This window comes from Petaurus breviceps, unplaced genomic scaffold (assembly GCF_028583685.1).
Source record: "Petaurus breviceps papuanus isolate PSGF00001 unplaced genomic scaffold, PetGlider_PUasm1.0 688, whole genome shotgun sequence".
In the NCBI taxonomy this organism is placed as follows: domain Eukaryota; kingdom Metazoa; phylum Chordata; class Mammalia; order Diprotodontia; family Petauridae; genus Petaurus; species Petaurus breviceps.
Genome location: NW_027186457.1, coordinates 23,050,714 through 23,071,690, shown reverse-complemented (window position 1 = coordinate 23,071,690; position 20,977 = coordinate 23,050,714). Strand labels below are relative to the sequence as shown.

Below are 20,977 nucleotides of genomic sequence, written 5' to 3'. Positions count from 1 at the left end.
AAGGAAGGAAGGAAGGAAGGAAGGAAGGAAGGAAAGGAGGGAAGGGAAGGGAAGGAGAGAAAGGAAGGAGGAAAGGAAGGGAGAGGAGAGAAAGGGGAGGGAAGGAGGGAAAGAGGGAAGAAAAGAAGGAAGGAAATTGGAGGTTTGTCTTTTAGAATTCTGAAAGTTGATCACAGGATTTTGGTGGGAAGTTAAAAGCTACATAACAAATTTAGAAGGCCAAGGTCATCTACTGCCTCCCAGGTCATGGCCACTGTCTTGCAGACGGAGTTACATGGGTCTGGAGGAAAGAATGAGGCTGCCATTACAGCACAGCTCGGCCTCACTTCAATCCAATTCACAATTACACTAGACCAGACTACACTAAGATATGGGAAGCAAGATTTCCAAGTTAAATATCCATTTTTTGTAGCTATTCTGTGTCATCTATCAGTCAGTGTCAAATAAAAAAAAGGAATTAGATACAAACCCAAGTGAGGAGGCAGAACTAACCAGACCCACAGAGTCAGCCTTTCAGGTGTAGGCAGAGGTAATAATGCAACAGAATGAAGTCCTGTGAGGCAGCAGAACAGGGTTCTAGTCCCTGCCACTATGTAGTCTAGAGCCTAGGCAAGTCAAGCAATCAGCCACCTTCAATTCCCTCTAGGAAATGGGAAAGATGAACAGAGGATTTTTAAGGTCCTTTTAATACTTTACCATTCTTTATTACACAGTAGCTTTCCCTTCCCTTAAGGCCAAGGCACTAATAATGGTATTTTGCCTGAATTTTGAACAAACATACATGCAGTTAGCAGGTTTGAAGGAACCTGCCTCTTTGCTAAAAAGCTGAAACTCTTACCACCATCAAGCCCGGAGGAAAAAGGCATGTCCTAGATGTAATGACCCTGGCTTCTCCAACTGAGAAATGCAAACAAAAAAGGGTCAGATTCATTTCCTTGCCCCACCCAAGGAAGAAAACCCATCACAGTCCCAAAGGATGCTACATAAGGACAAATGGGAGCAGCCAGCAAGCCAGGCCACTTAGCCTAATTCTGGCCTGTCAGGGAAGGAGGTCAGTCCATGATATATGGATCTCTCTAACTATCCATCGAGAAAGGGAAGAGAAGAAAGGCTGAGAGTGTGCTCTGTGACTTTTAAGTCATCCAGGCTTGGGAAGGTGGATGAATGGGGATCTGGACCAAAATTTTTTTTTTCATTTTTATCAGAATCATGACTTTAACCATGCAGAGAACTTCATCCCCAAATCACTATCCATGGCACTGTTTTGTTCAGAAACCATTCTCCTCCTCCTGACCTACATTATCCCAGTGGTACCACTTACTTTCTGTGTGGCCTTGGACAAGCCAGCTAATTTCCCCAGTTTCCTCATTTGTAAAGTGAAAGGATTAGTCTAAATGACTTCTGAGGTCCCCTCATGCTTTAGACCTATAATCATGCAATCTTGAAATAAGATTTCAGACCCTTACAGAAATCTCACTTCTTTTTCTTAGCCCCTTTGACGGTATAGCAATGACAGCAATAGAAAAACCACCAAATATTGGGGGGAGTAAAGACAAAAGACAACCCCTCCCCAAAGACAACAGCAACATGGCAATGAGAACCCATTAATGTTCTAGTGTTTGAGCAAAGGTTATGAAAAATGCTCCCCTTTATTTCACACACACACACACACACACATATAATTTGCTTTTTGAAGGGGGGAAGGCAGGGCATTTGGGAGTGACTTGCCCAAGGTCACACGGCTAGTAAGTGTTAAGTGTCTGGGGCTGGATTTGAACTCAGGTCTTCCTGACTCCAGGGCAGGTGCTCTATTCACTGTGCCACCTAGCTGTCCCTCCCCATTATTTTGGAGGGAAGCATGATGAGCTTCTAAAAGGCAGCACTAGAACTTTTCCCAAATACTTTTCTTTTTTGGATACCAGCATTCACAGTACACCATCCTGGGTTTCTGTAAGCTTTCAAGGATTGCCTCCTCCCTCCCTTGACTACAACAGCCATCACTTCATGGGAAGAAAATATCACAGAAAGAAAAACAATCTGTAAACATAAAACAAAATAACCCAGAATTTCAGAGTCGAATAAAAATAACAATGGACAGGCCCCCAGCTTTGTCACTGTGTGACCATTCACATGTCTCCTTTGCCTCAATCTCCTCCTAGGATTATAGAGGACTTTTGCAGGTCCTCCCAGTTCTAATATTCTGAGAAAATCTACAGAGACAGAAAAGAACATCCCAAGATAACGTAATTATTACAGTCTTTTTTGGGAGAGTGAATTCCCTGCTGGTGTCTTTGGTGTTTTAAAATTATATCTATTAAAAAAAAATCCCACAGGAAATGATTGCCTGACTTTCTACAAGCCGATGATGCATTTGTCTTGTGATTGTTACATTATAAATAGAGTAATTTGAAGAATTCTGGAGTTTTGTTTCTTTTTTTTAAGTGCCGAGAGCAATGCCCACTATAGTTTAAAGCAGATAATAAGATCATAGATTTCTATACCTTAATAATAAAGAAATGGAAGGTGAACTGGTAGGCTCAACATGAGTTAAATGTTAACTTTGACCCTGATTTCAAGACTCGAGGGCTTCTCATCTCCTTTCCCTGAAGAGTCCCCTATGGGTCTATAAAAAGCACATGGCCTGCATGGCCAAAGATGTTCTAAGAACTTAGAAGCAGGGGATTGTGGGTATGGTATATGGTAAGGTATGGGCAGCTGGGGACAATGGATAAAATGTGGGGCCAGGAGTCAGAAGGACCTGAAATCTGCAGAAGTGATTGGAAGGACCTTGTGGTCAGTCCGGTATCGAGAAGGAGTTCTGGTTTTGGAGGAAGATGAGCAGGCTCCAAATCCCAGCTGTGTGGGGACTGGACTGGGAGAACAATTCTAAAGTCCATTCTGCCTCTCTGTCTATCCACAGCATGATTCTAGGAATAGCTGAGGACTTCAAAGAGTTCTGAGTCAGAGGACCTGGGCTGAAATGTTCATTGTACCGTCCTGATGACATTTCACCTTTATAGACTTAAATTTCCACCCACTTAAAATGAGGTCTGGTTAAATAAGATTCCGCTATGTGGCACAGTGGATAGAGACATGGTGGATTTGGAATGAGTAGGAACCAAACCTCATGTGTGACCCTGGACAAGTCATTTAAATTGCTGCCTGCCTCAGTTTCTTCATCTGAAATAAGGATAATAATAATAATAACACTTATCAAGTTTTTATGAGGATCAAAAGAGATCATTTGCAAACCTTGAAGTGCTATATAAATACTAGTTCTGTCTACGTGGTTGGTAACACAGTGGATTAAGTGCTGGGCCTAGTATCAGGAAGACTTGAGTTCAAATCCAGCCCCAGACTGTGACCCCAGTGGGCAAGTTAAAAGGGAGTAAGAACACCTACGTCACAAGGTCGTTGGGAGAAGTATATGGGACAAAATTAGTAAAAACTCAGTGCCTGGAACATAGTAGACATGATAGAAATGCTCCTCTCCTTCCCTTCCCTATCCGACTCTAAATATTGTGACTCTATAGCTTTAAGCCCTTGGGACCATAAACTGCCCCTTCCAAAATATACTAGTCTGGACTTTTAAATAACGTATTTGGGTCCCAGGACTTTTTGTGCTCTGTTAATTCTGCCTTCCTTCTCCACCTCCAAAATTAACCTTTGCACATGTTGGTGATCTGTTCTACGTTCCACATCTCCTCCTTTAGAGGTGAAGGGAAAGGGTCTACCCCAAAGTTCTCGGAATGACCTGTGTTAAAAAGTATAAATGAAGGCAGCTAGGTGGCACAGTGAATAGAGCACCAGCCCTGGAGTCAGGAGGACCTGAGTTCAAATCTTGACTCAGACACTTAATACTTACTAGCTGTGTGACCTTGGGCAAGTCACTTAACCCCAATTGCCCTGCCTTCCCCCCTCCAAAAAAAAGTTAAAAAATATAGATGGAGGAACCCTGAACTTGGGAGTCAGCAGACCTAGCTCTGGTCTGCCACTTATGTTCTATGTGATCTCAGGGTAGCCACCCTGGTGCTGAAATGTGGCCTCTCCTTCCACCATGATTCCTGGATCTCTCTCTTGCCGCCATCATCTCCTTCATTATTTGCTTCCTTGCCCTCATCCCTCCTCAAAGAAATAAAGCTCTGGGAAAATAAGGCTGGGGTCATTTCCATTTCTTTTAGTGTAATACTTTGCACCTAGCAGTTGTTTAAATAAATGCTTGCTGGATAAACAAATATCTTTTCCCCTCCACACAATAAAAGGGCATAGACAACTAAAAGCTATTGACAGGGAAAAGCATGTTTAAATAATAGAAGAAATGACCCACATTAATATAGCACTTTGTGGATCAGATAAGATAACTTTTATAAAAATGCTTACCATAGTGCTCGGCATATAGTAGGTACTTAATAAATGCTTATTCCCACTTTGCTTATAATGCATTTACAGCATATGGTTATGATGATGAAAAAAACCCAAGTAGTATTATTCCCATTTTATAGATGAGGAAACTGGGCTTCCAAAAGGTTAAATGACTTTGTTCTTGGCCCTATACACTGTGTGTCACCTATTTCTTCATCCTCCCTTTTCTCAGCTCCTCCTTTAAGTTTTCCTGATTCGTTTTCCCATCAGGAACAACATCTCTCCTTCCCCCAAACTCAAAATGTTTTGGCTTTTTTATTTTTGGCAACTTTGTAATGCGTCTGAAGCGCAATACTGTGTAATGTAGCTACGAGTATATTACTTGCAAACAAGAGCTTCTAAAGAATGCCACCACTTATCGAAAATCCCCCTCCCATCTGGATTTTGCACAGAATATGCCCAGTATGTGTCAAGCCCATGTCTCCATTTCATTCTTTGCTTAACAGAGATAATCTGGAGATTAAACAAAGGTTTCTCAGGGGTGGCATCAATCCATCAGTCAGTGAATTCTTATTAACTGCTTATGCCCATACTACAGGACAGGAACACCGTCTTCTCTAAATTTTCTATCTTCTTAATAGTCTATGTGTTCTTCATCACACTGAATATTTTGTTTAAAAAAATGAAACTGGGGGCGGCTAGGTGTTGTAGTGAATAGACCACTGGCCCTGGAGTCAGGAGGACCTGAGTTCAAATCCGGCCTCAGACACTTAACACAAAAACTGGCTGTGTGATCTTGGGCAAGTCACTTAACCCCAATTGCCCTCCAAAAAGCCAAAAAAAAAATGAAACTGTTAGTTCTTAAATAGAACACTGACACTGAGAAATCAGTGATTTCAAAGCAGCTGGGGAAAAGTGAATGGGATAAAGGAAGGAAAGATTATCTGTAACAAGGAAATATTGGAGGCAAGGGAATCAATTAGGCTACTCCTGGATATCCAGGCCTGACATAACATGGAGAACTTGAATCAGAAAGGGAGAAGTAGGAAACAGCTAACATTTACATATATTAACTTATTTGTAAGGAAGGTGCTATTAGATCTCCATTTTCCAGATGAGGAAACTGAGGAACAAAATGGTTAAGTGACTTGCCTAAGGTCACACAGGCAGGCTTTGAACTCAAGACTTCCTGAATCCAGGCCCACAGCTCTATCCACTACACCATCTAGTTGCCCCTGAGAAACAGACAAAAGAACAAAACTGAGGGGCATTTCAAAGGGAAATTAAATAGGATTGAATGAGTCTTTGGGTAAAGGAAAGGAAGAAGATGAAAAGGAGGATGAACAAAATGTCCTTCAAATGATTAGGGAGGGTAAGGCAGAGGGACTAGTAAAATGGCAGAGACATTGACAAATGAAGAAGTCACATTTAGAGGTAAAGGGCAATGAATTCTCATTTACAACGTGAGGTGACATTCTAGAGAAGATATCCTAATTAAGAGCCTACATATTAGTTACTTCCGTTCCAATTCCTTTGATTCAAAATTAGCATTTGGGAAAATGGCTCTTCTTCATTGACTAATCTCTGGCTGGTGATTAAAAACTACTAAAACCTCTCCCCTGGGTTGGAAGAAAGTGGACATTCACATTCAGATTCAGCTCCTTTACAGAGTACAAGAACATAATGAAAGAAAAGGCTTTCATGAAGTCAACTCCTTCCCTGGGTGGAAGCATTAGGTACCACTGCACAGCTCAAAATAAACATTATAAAGTAAAGAAAGATCAAGCATGAAAGTTACACCTTGAGTTCTTAAGACCTGTCCCAGATGAAGAAAACATTTTTGTGGTTTCCACAATTTTTTTCCATTTTTCCCCTACTTGATAGTATTTTATTTTTTCTAATCACAAATAAAGATAGTTTTCAACATTAATTTTATAAGATTTTGAGTTACAAATTTTTCTCGCTTCTTTCTTTCCTGCTCCCTCCCCAAGACAACAAGCAATCTGATATAGGTTATACATGTACAATCATGATAAACATTTTCACATTAGTCATGTTGTGAAAGAAGAATCAGAACAAAAGGGAAAAACCACAAGAAAGAAAAAACAAAAACCAAAAAAAAAAGTGAAAACAATATGCTTCTATCTGCATTCAGACTCTAAAGTTCTTTCTTTGTATGTAGATAGCATTTTCCATCATGAGTATTTTGGAACTATCTTGGATCATTGTACTGCTGAGAAGAGTTAAGTATCATAGTTGATTATCACCCAATGTGGCTGTTCCTGTGTACAATGTTCTCCTGGTTCTGATCACTTCACTTAGCATCAATTCATGTAAATCTTCCCAGGTTTTTCTGAAATCTGCCTGATCATCATTTCTTATAGCACAATAGTATTCCATGACATTCATAAACCACAACTTGTTCAGTCATTTCCCAACTGACAGGCATTCTGTCAATTTCCAATTCTTTGTCACAACAAAAATAGCTGCTATAAATATTTTTGCACATGTGAATCCCTTTCTTTTTTTTATGATCTTTTTGGGATACAGACCCAGTAGTGGTATTGCTTATCAAAGGGTATGCACAGTTGGGTTGCCCTTTGGGTATAGTTACAAATTGTTCCAGAATGGATATATTAGTTCACAACTCTAACAATAATGCATTAGTGTTCCAATTTTCCCATATCTTCTCTAACATTTATCATTTTCCCTTTCTGTCGTATTAGCCAAACTGAGAGGTATGAAGTTGTCTTAATTTTCATTTCTCTAATCAATAGTGATTTAGAACATTTTTAAAATATGATTATAGACACTTCTGATTTCTTCCACTAAAAACTTCCTGTTCATATCCTTTGACCATTTATCATTTGGGGAATGACTTGTATTCTTACAAATTTGACTCAGTTCTCTCTATGTCTGAGAAATGAAGCCTTTATCTTTATACTTGCTGTAAAAGTTTTTCTGCTTTCCTTTTAGTCTTGGTTGCATTGGGTTGTTTTGACTATGTGTGTGCAAAAACTTTTTTAATTTAATGTAATCAAAATGATCCATTTTGCCTTTCATAATGTTCTCTATCTCTTGTTTGGTCACAAATTCTTCCCTTCTCCATAGATCCTGCATATAACTATTTCTTGCCCTCCTAAACTAATTCCTTGCTGGTATCACTCTTTGTGTGTAAATCATGTGCCTATTTTGACCTTAACTTGGTATACAGTGTGAGATGTTGGTCTATGCCTAATTTCTGCCATACTGTTTTCTGGCTTCCCCAGCAGTTTTTGTCAAATAGTGAGTTCTTCTTTAGGTTAATCAAACAGTAGATTACCATAATCATTTACTGCTGTGTCTTGTGTACCTAACCTATTCCACTGATCCACCACTCTCTTTCTTAGTCAATACCAAATAGTTTTGATGATTGCCACCTTATACTAAAGTCTTAGATCTCTTACGGTTAGGCCTTCCTTTGCATTTTAATTTCCTTGATATTCTTGACCTTTTGTTCTTCCAGATGAATTTTGCTATTATTTTTTCTAGTCCTATGAAATAATTTTTGGTAATTTGATTAGTATGGCATTGAATATGTAAATTAATTTAGGGAGAATTGTCATTTTTATTATGTTAGCATGGCCCACCCATAAGCAACTGATATTTTTTCAATTGTTTAGATCTGACTTTATTTGTTGAAAAGTGTTTTGTAATTGTGTTCACATAGCTCCTGGGTTTGTATTGGCAGGTAAACTCCCAGATATTTTATACAGTTATTTTAAATAGAATTTCGTTATCTTTTGCTGCTGGGCTTTGTTGGTAATATATAGAAATGCTGATGATTTATGTGGGTTTATTTGCAACTTTGCTAAAGCTGTTAATTGTTTTGAGTAGTTTTTTAGTTAATTTTTCTAGGATTCTCTAAGTATATTATTATATCATCTGCAAAGACTGATAGCTTTATTTCCTTACTGCCTACTCTAATTCCTTCAATTTCTTTTTCTTCTCCTATTGCTAAAGCTAATCTTTCTAGTACTATGTTGAATATTAATGGTGATAATGGACATCCTTGTTGCATCCCTGATAATATTGGGAAAGTCAAAAAAAAGAAAAAGAAATAGGGTGGCTAGGTGGCACAGTGAATACAGCACTGGCCCTGAAGTCAGGAGGACCTGAGTTCAAACCCCTCCTCAGACACTTGATCACACTTACTAGCTGTGTGACCTTGGGCAAGTCACTTAACCCTGATTGCCCTGCTTCCCCCTCCAAAAAAGTGCAAAAAAAAAATTGGGAAAGTTTCTAGCTTATCCCTGTTACATATATATAATGCTTATTGATGGTTTTAGATAGATATTACTTATCATTTTAAGGAAAACTCTATTCCTATGTTCTCTAGTGTTTTTAACAGGAATAGGTGCTGCATTTTGTCAAAAACTTTTTGTGCATCTATTGACATAATAATATAAATTCTGCTAGTTCTGTTATTGATATGGTTGATAATGGTGATAGTCTTCCTAAGACTGAACCAGCCCTGCTTTCCTGTTATAAATCTCACCTGGTCATGGTATATTATCCTGGTGATAAATGGCTATAATTTCTTTGCTAATATTTTATTTAAAATTTTTGCATCAATATTCAATAGGGAAATTGGTCTATAATTTTCTTTCTCTGATTTGATTTAGATATCAGCACCATATTTGTGCCAAATTCCAAAAGGAATTTGTAGAACTCCCTCCTCACCAATTTTTCCATGTAATTTATATATTATTCAAATCAATTGTTCTTTAAATGCTTCTTAGAATTAACTTGTTAATCCATCTGGCCCTGGAGATTTTTTCTTAGGGAGTTCACTGATGCCAAGTATTTTGTTTTCTCTTCTGTTAATCTGGGCAATCTATAATTTTGTAAATATTCATCCATTTTACTTAGATTGTCAGATTTATTGGCATACATTTAGACAAAATAATTTCTAATTATTGCTTTAATTCCCTCTTCACTGGTGAATTCACCCTTTACATTTTTGATACTGGTAATTTGGTTTTCTTCTTTCTTTTTTTAAATAAAATTAACCAAAGGTTTATCTATTTTATTGGATTTTTTCATAAAACCTGCATTTAGTTTTATTAGTTCAATAGTTTTCTTACTTTCAATTTTATTCATCTCTCCTTTGATTTCCAGAATTTCTAATTTGGTATTTAATTGGGGATTTTTAATTTCTTCTTTTTCTAGCTTTTTAAATTGTATGAACAATTCCCTGATCTACTCTTTATCGATTTTATTCATGTAAGTATTTAGACACATAAAATTTCCCCTAAGAACCACCTTGGCTGAATCCCATAAATTTTGGTATGTTGTCTCATTACTGTCATTCTCTTTGATGAAATTACTGTTTCTATGATTTTTTATTTGACCCACTCATTCTTTAGGATTAGGTTATTTAATTTCCAATTAATTTTTAGTCTATCTCTCCATGGCCCTTATTACACATAATTTTTAACACATCATAATCTAAAAAGGATGCATTTAATATTTCCGCCTTTCCACATTGTGAGGTTTTATGCCCTAATACATGGTCAATGCTATGTATTGCTGAAAAACAAAACAAAGCAAAAAAGGTATATTCCTTTCTATCTTCATTTAACTTTCTCCAAAGGTCTATCATATCTAACTTTTCTAAAATTCTATTCACCTCCTTAACTTCTTTCTTGTTTATTTTGTGGTTAGATTTATCTAGTTCAGAGAGGGAAAAGTTGAGGTCCCCTGCTGGTATAGTTTTGCTGTCTACTTCCTGTAACTCACTTAATTTCTCTAATAATTTGGATGCTATACCACCTGGTACATATGTGTTTAGTACTGATATTATTGCATTGTCTATGGTAACTTTTAGCAAGATGTAATTTCCCCCCATTATCTTTTTTCTTTATGGAGGGGGGAAGGCAGGGCAATTGGGGTTAAGTGACTTGCCCAAGGTCACACATCTAGTAAGTGTCTGAGACTGGATTTGAACTCAGGTCCTCCTGATTCCAGGGCTGGTGCTCTATTCACTGTGCTCCCTAGCTGCCCCCTCCATATCTCTTTTAACTAGATCTATTTTTGCCTTTGCTTTGTCTCAGATCTTCAACTTTAGTTGAAGGATAATATATTCTACTCCAGCCTTTTACCTTTACTCTCTGTGTGTCTCTCTGCTTCAAATGTGTTTCTTGTAAACAACACACTTCCATTTTATGGGAGAGTTCATCCCATTCACATTCACAGTTATGGTTACTGTGTATTTTCCTACATCCTATTTTCCCCTCTATTTATACTTTTCTCTCTCCTTTCACCCTGTCTCTCCTCACCAGTGCTTTGCTTCTGACCATCACCTCCCTTAATCTGCCCTCCCTTTTATCAGCCTCCACTTCTCTTTCCCCTTTCTCTTCCTACTTCTACCCTGCCTTCTATCTTCCCTTCTATCAGCCCCAGCCCTTTTTCTTTCCCCTTCTCCCTCCTACTTTGCTGTAGGATAAGAAAAACTTCTATACCCAAATGACTGTGTATATTATTCCCTCTTTCAGTCAAATCTGATGAGAGTAAGGTTCAAATAATACTCACCCCACCTCTTCTTTCCCTCTACTATAACATGTCTTTTGTGCCTCTTCATGTTATATCTCCCAATATAATCCTTCTTTTAACCCCTTAATTCTTTTATATATCACATCAAAGTCAACTTACACCCACATCCTCTGTGCTCCTTCTAGCTGCCCTGATAGACATAAACTTAGTTTCAAGAGTTACAAGTACTATCTTCTTGTGTAGGGATATAAATAGTTTTATCTTACTGATTAACATGTTTTTTTTTAATAATTTTATCAGAAGACCTGGAGATCGAATCCCAGCCTCAGACACTTAGCACCCACCCAGAAACACCTGGACGTGTAACCTTGAGCAAGTTACTTAACCCCAAGTGCTTAGGGGCGGCCAGGTGGCTCAGCGAGTAAGAGCACCAGCTCCAGTGTCAGGATGACCTGGATCAAATCCGGGTGCAGATACTCAGCACCACACCCAGAAATAACTGGCCATGTAACCTTGAGCAAGTTACTTAACCCCAATTGCTTAAAAAAAATAATAATAATTTTATCACTCCTGGAACTATTCCAGGTCAGTTGTTTTCCCAATGAGGCAGTTTGTATTTTCTTCAATTTTATTTTAGTCTTTTGACTTTGACTGATTCTTCATGTCTCACAGAGTTGTTAGCTTTCAATTCTAATTTTTAAGGAATTATCTTCAGTTAGCTTTTTGTATCCCCTTTTCCACTTGACCAATCTGCTTTTTAAGGAGTTGTTTTCTTGAGCAGATTCTTTCTCCATTTGGTCAACTGTATTTTTGTCAACTTTTGTCCTTCCTTTTCCAAACTGATGACTCTCTCTTGCATAACTCATTTCATTTCCCATTTTTCTTCGACCTCTCTTATTTGATGTTTAAAATCCTTTTTTGAGCTTTTCCAAGACAGCCTTTTGAGCTTGAAACCAATTTATATTCTTTGAGGCTTCGTGTGTAGGCATTTTGACATTGTTATCCTCTTCTGCGTTTGTTTTGATCTTCTCTGTTGCCATAGTAGATTTCTATGGTTAAAGTTCTTTTCTGTTTTCTTTCTTTTTTTTTTTTTTTGCTTATTTTTAAAGTCTATTTCATGACTTTTAAAGTTGAGCTCTGCTCCTGGGGTGTATGGCACACTGACCCAAGCTTCTTGTGCTGGGGGTTAAGGGGGTTCACTGGCTTTCTGCACCAGATGCTTCCAGGGCTCTTGGCTTGACCACTATGCTGGGGAGGCCCAGCCTAGTTACTCCCGTTGTGTTGGGGTTCTGGGGTTGACATTTGCCCTCTGTGCTAGGGTTAGAGACCTCACTCCTGGCCTGCTGAGGCAGAACTAAGGGGCCTTAGTTGCTGATCTGTGCTGTGGCTAAGAAACTCCCTCTGGCTTGCCTTGACACCATCTGTACTGAGCTGTAGTACCCTTTTATGCAAGTGTGACAGACCTTTCCTGAAGTCCTTCTAAGTTATTTTAAGCCGGAAAATTGTTTCACTCCATCTTTTTGAGGGTTCTGTCACTCCAGAATTTGTTTCAGAGGCTTGATTTAGTATTGTTTGAGGGAAATTGGGAAGAGCTCAAGCAACTTCCTGGCTTCTCTCCACCATATTGGCTCTGCACCCAGTTTCCACAACTTCCATTACACACAAGAGCACAAAGACTGGATTTGGAGAAACATAGTTTAAGTAGTGGTGGAGAAGTTGATATAAATACAAAACATCACTCATTGCATCTTCAAAGTCTTTCTTTTTGAGATATTTGTGAAAGAGAAGTGCTCTAAGAAACTCTAATTTCAGAAGCACCCATCATTGAACCAATCCCCAAAGACATGCTACACTGGGATGTTATAAAAATCTTCCTGAGACTGTATAGTGTATCTTTACAAGCAAGACACCTTGCCAGCTTCCTGAAGGGTTCCCTCTGTTATCAAGCAGAATTATGCTGAGATGTCAACAATTAACAACCAAAAGGAAATATGCTGCCCACAGCTCTCACCCTGCATAATGTTCACAATCACTCCAAGAAATATGAGCCTAGACCCAACCCTGCTGTTTTTTAAAATTATTATAAAACTGATTTTATGTAAGGTACTTGTAAAAAAAAATTTAACTTTATATAAACATTTTCCAGGACAAACTACCTTTTTACTGACTGAAGATGTTAGTTAATGATAATAAAACTATCATATATAGCAAAGCACACATCTCATTTGATTCTCATAACTACACTCAGAGACAGGAGCTGTTATTAGCCCCGTTTTCCAGCTGAGAAAACTGAGGGGAGAGCAGTGATTTGTCCAGTTGCACAACTAGTAAGCATCTGAGGTCAGATCTGAACTCAGATCTTCCTGAGTCCAATTCAAACTCTCTACCAACTCTACCACCTAGCTGCCTCACCTAAATTTTTCTTGCAGTTTCTTTTTTATCAATAAGCATCAGTTTTTCTGTCCTCTCTTCTCCCTTTCCCCACTAAAAAAAGAAAAAAAACCTGAAAAAAAATATGTATATACATACATACAGGTGTGTATGTATGTACACACATATGTATGTATGTGTGTATGCATGTATGTATGCACACAGAGTAAAACAAAACAAATTACCACATTGGCCATCTTGAAAATCTATGTCTCAATCTACACCCTGAGTCCATCCAAACTAATCAATCTTCTAGAATCATGTTTCTTTTTCAGTTGTTTATACAGTTTTATTGTACAAACTGTTTCTTCCCCCCCCCCCCGCCCCGAGTTCTGCTAACTTCAGTCTGCATCAGTTCATACAAGTCTTCCCAAGCTTCTCTGAAACTATCCCTTTCATCATTTCTTATGGCATAATAATATATTACACTCAAATTCCATAACTGTATTCAACAATTCCTTAATTGATGGGCATCCCCTTGTTTGCCAACTCTTTTCTGCCACAAAAAAGGCTGCTGTAAATATTTTTTGCACCTCTGTTTTCCTCTCTCTTTGATTTCTTTGGGTGGGGTATAGGCCTACTAGTAGTCTAAGTTAAAGAGTATAAGAGTATGTACAGTTCAGTTATTTCTTTTTTTTTTTTTGGGGGGGGGTAGAGTGGTTAGTTTTAAATGGCCAGAATAATTCACAATTCCACCAGGAGTAGAACTAAGTTAATGTGTCTGTTTTTCCATAGTCCACCAGCATTTGTCACTTGTCACTTTCCTGGTTGTCATCTTTGTCAATTAGATGGGTGTGAGATGCAACCTCAGAGTTCCTTTAATTTGTACTTCCCTGATTATCTGGAACATTTTTCATATGGTGGTTAACTGCTTGATTTCTTTTCTTCTTTCTCTTTTTTTCTTTCCTTCCTTTCTTCCTTCCCTTCTTTCTTTCTAAAATTGCCCATCCATTTACTTTGACTATCAATTTGGGAATCTGCCTAAAATTTTTATTATAAAAATGGAAAGAACACAAAGAGAAAAAACAAGGTCAACAATACATGGGAACATTTTTAACTCCCAAGTCCCCAAAATATCCGCTTTTTCTAAAACCATAGGAACTTGGACATCATGAATAGATGACTCTGTTTTTCTCTGTTCCCGTGCAGTTTCTAATTCTTTATTTCTTCTAGTTATTCGTCCTTCCCTCATGTGAAGCTCTGGTCTTTGTTTTTTCTTACCATCATCATTCTGGCTCCACTGCTCCCCACCAGCCCTACAACAATGCAGCATCATGATACCAAGAGCCTATTTTTGAAACATTCCCAGTGTCCTCTATAGTGCATACTGCATTCTGTTCTCACCATGCAGAAAGTGCTGTCACCTAAGATGCTGGCCTTTCAGTTCAGAGTGATGAAGATTGGCAAATTCAGAACTTAATGTCAACCAAGATATTTAGAAGCAAAGAATCAATACATGCCAATCCTCTGTCAGGGTGGGTATGGTTCTTTAAGGAATCTTTACTTCTATTCCTGAGCGGGGGAAAGCCAATTATTTATTCCTGTTGGATACAAAAACATGCCCTTATGATAGTTAGGTGATGCAGTGAATAGAGTACTGGGTCTAGAGTTAAGAAGACTTGAGTCTATGTCTGACCTTAGAGACTTACTAGTTGTGTGACCTTAAGCAAGTCACTTAACCTATGTCTCCCTCAGTTTCCTCGACTATAAAATGGGGATAATAACAGCACCCTATCTTGCAAGGTTGTTGTGAGGATCAATTGGGATAATATTTGTGAAATGCTTAGCAAAGAGCCTGGCATATAGTAGCACTCAATAAATGTTCTTTCCTCTTATTCATATTCTGTTCACAATGAATGGTTACCTTGGTTTGCTTCATTAATAATGCAGGTGAAGGTTTGATCATGAAATTCATTATAGGGATCACAGTTTTATTAAGAGTTGGAAAAGCCCTTCTAGACCATTTGGTCCAATCCCCCCATTTTATAGATGAGGGATCTGAGGTTGAGAGAAATGTTAAACAGTTAGCCCAGGGTCACGTGTGTGATAAATGCCTGAGGGGAGATCTGATGGCCCATATTTCAACCCAGATTCTGTCCCTGCACTTCCAGAATTCCTTCCACTATATTACCTTGTTTCTCTAGGCCACTGACAGTCAGTGGGTCAATAAATATCTACCAAGCACCTACTCTGTGGTAGGCTCTGTGCTAAGTGCTGGGAATACAAAAAGAGGTAAAAGACAACTGCCTTCAAGGAGCTTACAATCTTGGGGGGAAGGGCAGGGGAGGGGAAGGGCAACACAGCAAACAAATACATGCAAACAAGCTATCCACAGGATAGAGAACAAGACAGAAGGAAGACACAGTAATTAAGAGGGGTTGGGAAAGGCTTCAGGCATCCAGAGAAGCCAGTAGAAGGAGATGATGGGGGAGAGCCAGAGAAAGTTCCCAGAGTTGAGAGATGGGGTGTCTTATTTGTGGATCCGCCAGGAGGCCAGTGTCACTGGATCAAAGAGGACCTTCGGGAGGTAAGGTGTACGAAGACTAGGAAGGTTGGATGGGGTTAGGTTGTAAAGGGCTTGAAATGCCAAGCAGGGAACTTAATATTTGCTTTTGGAGGCTACTGGAGTTTGTTGAGTAGTAGGGAGAGATAATCAGACCTGTGCTTTGGGATAATCACTTTAGGGAGTGAATTGAGAATGAACTGGAATAAGGAAAGAATGAGGCAAGCAGACCCACAGGCAGTTACTGCAATAATATAGGCATGAAGTGATGAGGGCCTTTAACAGGATGCGGTCAGTGTCAAAGGGGAGAAGGGATAGTGCAAAGGTTAAACTGACAGGCGTTGGCAACAGCTTGGCTATGAAAGACATTGTAGAGTCAAGGATGACTCCAAAGGTGGAAGCCTGAGGGACCAGTAGAATGATGCTACCCTTGATAATTATAGAAAAGTTAAGAGGGGTTTTGGGGGAAAATAAGGTATTCTGAGGTACCTTCTGATGCTATCATTGTGAAAACTACTCCCTACATCCAGTCAATTGTCTCACAAGTACTCTGAGGAGCCAAGTGATGGATGAATGAGTCAGTACCAACAACTCCAGGTGTAAGGTTGATGAAGACTGAGTCATCACAAATCATGGTCAAGGATCTTTTAGTTCCCTGACACTCTGTGTATGCCTACCAGCAAATCTCTTTAATTCTTCAAAATTATGTTTCCTCATCTGTATGACAGGGAAAACCCACACTGCCTACCTCCCAGATCTAAGAATTCACACCCAGAGTCACTTTAATATCTAAAACTGAATTTTCTTTCCCCCAAAACTCCCCTCTTCCTAGTTTTTCTATTACTCTCAAGGGCATGATCATCTTCTCAGTCTCAAAATGACTCAAAATGTAGGTGTTGTCTTCACTCTCGTGTACCATAGGCAATTTTTTTTTGTCCAAGTCACATCTTTTCTACATTCAAAACACCTCTTGCATATGCCCCCATCCATCCTCTGACACTAACACCATGCTGGAGTAGGCACTCATCTATCATCCCTGGACTATGGCTATAGCCTTCTTGTTGCCTCAAGTCTCTCCCCACTACAATCCACTACAATTCATCCTCCACTCAGTGGTCAGATATCTTCATCTCCTGCCCTTTGTGGATTCCTTCCAGTACCTGCTAAAATCCCACCTCCGCCAACACCTCCCGGTCTTCCTTAATTCCTCCCCCAAGCTGATCACTTCCACGTAGTTTCCCCATTAGTTCCTTAAGAGCAAGGACCAGGCCTGACTTAGACCACAAGGGGTTTCATTAAAAGGCTGACAAGCCCAGAGATAGTTTATGTGGGTATTGACTTTCTACCCACCATTTGTATGATTTCTGAGAATGGCCACTTGGAAGGAGAAAGCATGACAGTGCCTTCCCGTCTATTAAGCTTACTTTTTGTTAGTAGCTCTGATTAAAGGCTTATGTAGAAAATTAAGGCAGGGTAGCTAGGTGGCATAGATACAGCACTGGGTCCGAGGCTGTATTTCAACTCAAGTCTTCCTGATTCAGCAACCTATCTGTTGTTTGTTCTTCATTCTTAAAAAGACCAAGGACATCAGGAGAATGGGCAGTTAGGTGTTGCAGGAGATAGAACACCATTCCTGAAGTTAGGAAGAGTTGAGTTCAAATCTGGCCTTAGATACTTAGAAGCTGTGTCACTCTGGGCAAGTCACTTAACTCTGTTTGCCTCAGTTTCCTCACCTGTAAAATGAGCTGAAGAAGGAAATGGCAAACCACTCTAGTATCTTTGCCACAAAAACCCCAAAAGGGGTCAAAAAGAGTTGGACAAGACTGAAACCACTCCACAACAACAAAAGGAAATTAAAAACATGGTTGCAGTTAGTCCTGAAAATCCGGTGTCTGAACTATGTTTAAGGAAGTAGAATCAAAATACCAAGGTCCCAGTAGACTATGGGGCAGGGGGAGGGGAGTAGACAACACATATTTCAACACATCCCGGAAGAAATAAGACCTGAGGAAAAAAAAGTTCCTGATTTCCCATTTTAGACTTGGAGTATACAAGATTGCCTCAAGTCTGGAAAAGGAGGGTACAACGTATTAGATACAGAGAACACCATGAATTCAGAGTTTCAAATCTGAGATGAAGGGGTTAGTTTAATATGCAGAAAATAGATTTTTCCTTCTTTTTCTAAAGTTTATTATAAATTTTTGTGAATAATATTTTGGGTTTTTTAAAAAAATATCACCAAAATTCCTCCCAGTTATTTTTCCCTTCTCCCCTCCAAGAGAACCATCTCATATGCCATTTTTAATTCTTAACATAACTCTTTGCAATATTCCTAAACAGGTAAATATGTCACCTAGAAATATATACTACACAGTTGGGAAAAGATATGTTCTGACATCTGGCAATGACCATATCTAAGAAAGAGCTCATGGATTTATTTTTTCCAAGTTTGTGTATGACTTACTTGTATCACACTGTAGAATCAAATTTCACCTATGGAGTGGCACTGGCTGGTCTGTCAAGACACCATCTACTCCTGAATTAGCCATCAACTAGCATTTTTACCTTGTAAACCTTCTGCCAAACTTGTGCTATTATTATTACAATACTTAAAAATATTATTTTCAGAAAGGATACACACCAGACTTAGCTGACCAAATCATACCAAGATTTATTATTAAAATAATATGCAAGAAAACAAAGTAACTCAATGACAACTTGAGAACTTAGGAGTCCACAACCAAAATCCCACCCTAATCACAGAGCAGTGGCCAGACCAAGGTCATTCAAGCCAAGCCACTCACCCTCTTTCCAGAATTCTGAGACCGAGAGATATACATACATATTCCAAAGAAACCAATACACTAATAGCTAACAAGAGATCAGAGTAGTGACTGAGCAGCTTCTAACAATTAACCTACAATAGCACGAAAGACAGCATTAGGTACAGGCATAGTGAATCCACCCAGCATCATTTAACAGCCAAAAGGCCTGGATAAAGGAGCACATAGAAACATGGTGGCCACCTGATCTTCACATGCACATTTTACCCAAAATTCCTTGATCTCATGTAATTGAATACATTTATCTTTTAATATGCAGGGTTCTTTTTTTTTTTTTTAAGCAATCAGGGTTAAGTAACTTGCTCAAGGTTACATGGCCAGTTTTTTCTGGGTGTGGTGCTGAGTATCTGGGCCCGGATTTGATCCAGGTCATCCCGACACTGAAGCTGGTGCTCTTACTCGCTGAGCCACCTGGCCGCCCCCATATGCAGGGTTCTTAAAGAAGACTTTTGATCACTTGGAGATGGAAAGGATTCATAAGGCTAGGATATTCTAATGAAGGTCAGCTCACTCTAACCAAGGTGGAAAAAAAGTAAAAAAATTGAAGTGATTTCAATAGGTGTGTACACAACTAGAAAAACAAGACAATTCCAAAAAGCCCATGACATGATATACTGAAAAGAACACTGGATTGGGAGGCAAAAGACTTACTTGGCATGTGTGTGATTATGGGCAAAGGCTATTCAACTCCCTCAGCCTCCTGATAAAGTTTCCTGATAAATGGTTATCATTTATAATAATCAGGAAACTGATGATCAGTTTCCTGATAAAGAGGTTAGGGTAAAATGACCTCTGATGGTCCCTTCCTGTTCTATAATCCTGTGGTGGAATAACAATAACTGCACACATTCGTGTTGTTCTTTTAGGTTTGTAAAGCATTTTTCTCAGCTTAATATAATCAGTAAATAAACATTAAGCACCTACTATGTGCTGAGCTAAGTATTACCATTCCCATCTTCCAGATAAAATTAAGAGGTGAAAAGCCTTGCTCACACACTGTTACTAGATGTCTAATGCGGGATTTACTGCTATTTTATTAGTTAACAAGATGACATATCAGCTCCCATGTATGTGGTGCTTCAAAGTTTCCAAAGCACTTCAAATAAGTTCTCTTTTTTGATACAATAATTCTATAAAACAGGTGCTACTGGAATCCCCATTTTACAGAAGAGAAAATTGGGGCAGAGGTAAGTGACTTGCTCAGAGTCACACAGCTAGTAAGTGGCTGAGGACACATTTGAACTCTGGTATCTTGACTCTAAATACAGAGCCCCATTTATCATGCCACCCTATAAATATGTTTATTATTGAGCGGGGGGAGGGAGTGTTTAAGTCAGTATGAAAGATAACCTGATCGGGCAGTAAGACACTGGGATAACCATTGTAAGCCTTTTGGTTCTGCTAGTAACCTCATGATATCACAGGAAAAATCTAGGCAAGCCCCCACAATGTTGATGGAGCCCCTGCAGCAAACTTAAGGAAGGGGATAGCCACAGGATCATATCTGGAGGTGGAAGGGACCTCAGAGTCCATCTAGGCCAACCCACCCATTTCACAGATTAGGTGACTGAAGTGACTTGCCCAAAGTGACAAAGTAAGCATCAAAGGTGAGATCTGAACCCAGGTCTCCTTACACCCAAGTTAGCTGTCCATTCCACAACACCAGACTGCCTTGCATGATGGGTGGTCCTGAATGAATAAGTAGAAGGGATTGACCACTACTGATGAGAACAGAAACGTCTTTGAGTGTAATGCCTCCTATAGCCCTTTATCAACGAGAAGCTTCCAAAGAAGAAAAATACTACTAACTGTGTGAGCTTGGGCAAGTCACTTAACCCCAATTGCCCTGCCCTCCCCCCCTCCAAAAAATAAAATAAAATAAAAACAAAGAAATAAAATAAAATAAAAATAAATAAGAAAAACCTGAAGTGAAATGTGAAATTTCACTGATCTGAAAGAAGTAAAAGGTTTCTAACTTGCACCCATTAGCAATGGACTTACCATTGAGATCAGGCTGGTTTTCTCCACTTACACATTTTCTCTACTTGTGGCTTAGCTTTCCAAAAAGCAAAGCAAAGGAAATGCCCCAAAATGCCACTGCTGTCTAACAAGTCTGTTCATGTGTTATCCATAAAGCAAGATTTAGGAGGATCTTACTAGGATGTAGGCTCACCCTCGAGACTCTGCAGTACTGAGAAAGGGATGACCTGTATTGGTAGAGGGAGTTTCCCCATCTGGGAGTGACCTATCAATGAAATCACAGGTTGTATCCTTAACCCCAACCCCCTGACCACATTGCCATGTG

The 20,977-nt window shown here is 39.1% G+C and overlaps 2 protein-coding genes across 4 annotated transcripts in view; one reads left to right on the top strand and one right to left on the bottom strand.

Annotated features, from left to right (window-relative positions):
* The window catches only part of MED12L (mediator complex subunit 12L), a 393,990-nt gene that overhangs the window by 213,232 nt on the left and 159,781 nt on the right, over nt 1–20,977 (bottom strand). The gene's annotated exons all lie outside the window — the stretch shown is intronic.
* The window catches only part of P2RY14 (purinergic receptor P2Y14), a 50,488-nt gene that overhangs the window by 23,486 nt on the left and 6,025 nt on the right, over nt 1–20,977 (top strand). Inside the window, exon 1 of one of the 3 annotated variants that reach the window (XM_069104775.1) lies at nt 9,584–9,627. The exons of the other annotated variants lie outside the window; for them this stretch is intronic. The gene's annotated coding sequence lies outside the window, so the exon portion shown is untranslated. Of the gene's footprint in view, nt 1–9,583; nt 9,628–20,977 lie in introns of those variants that run through there. 3 annotated transcript variants of the gene reach the window in all.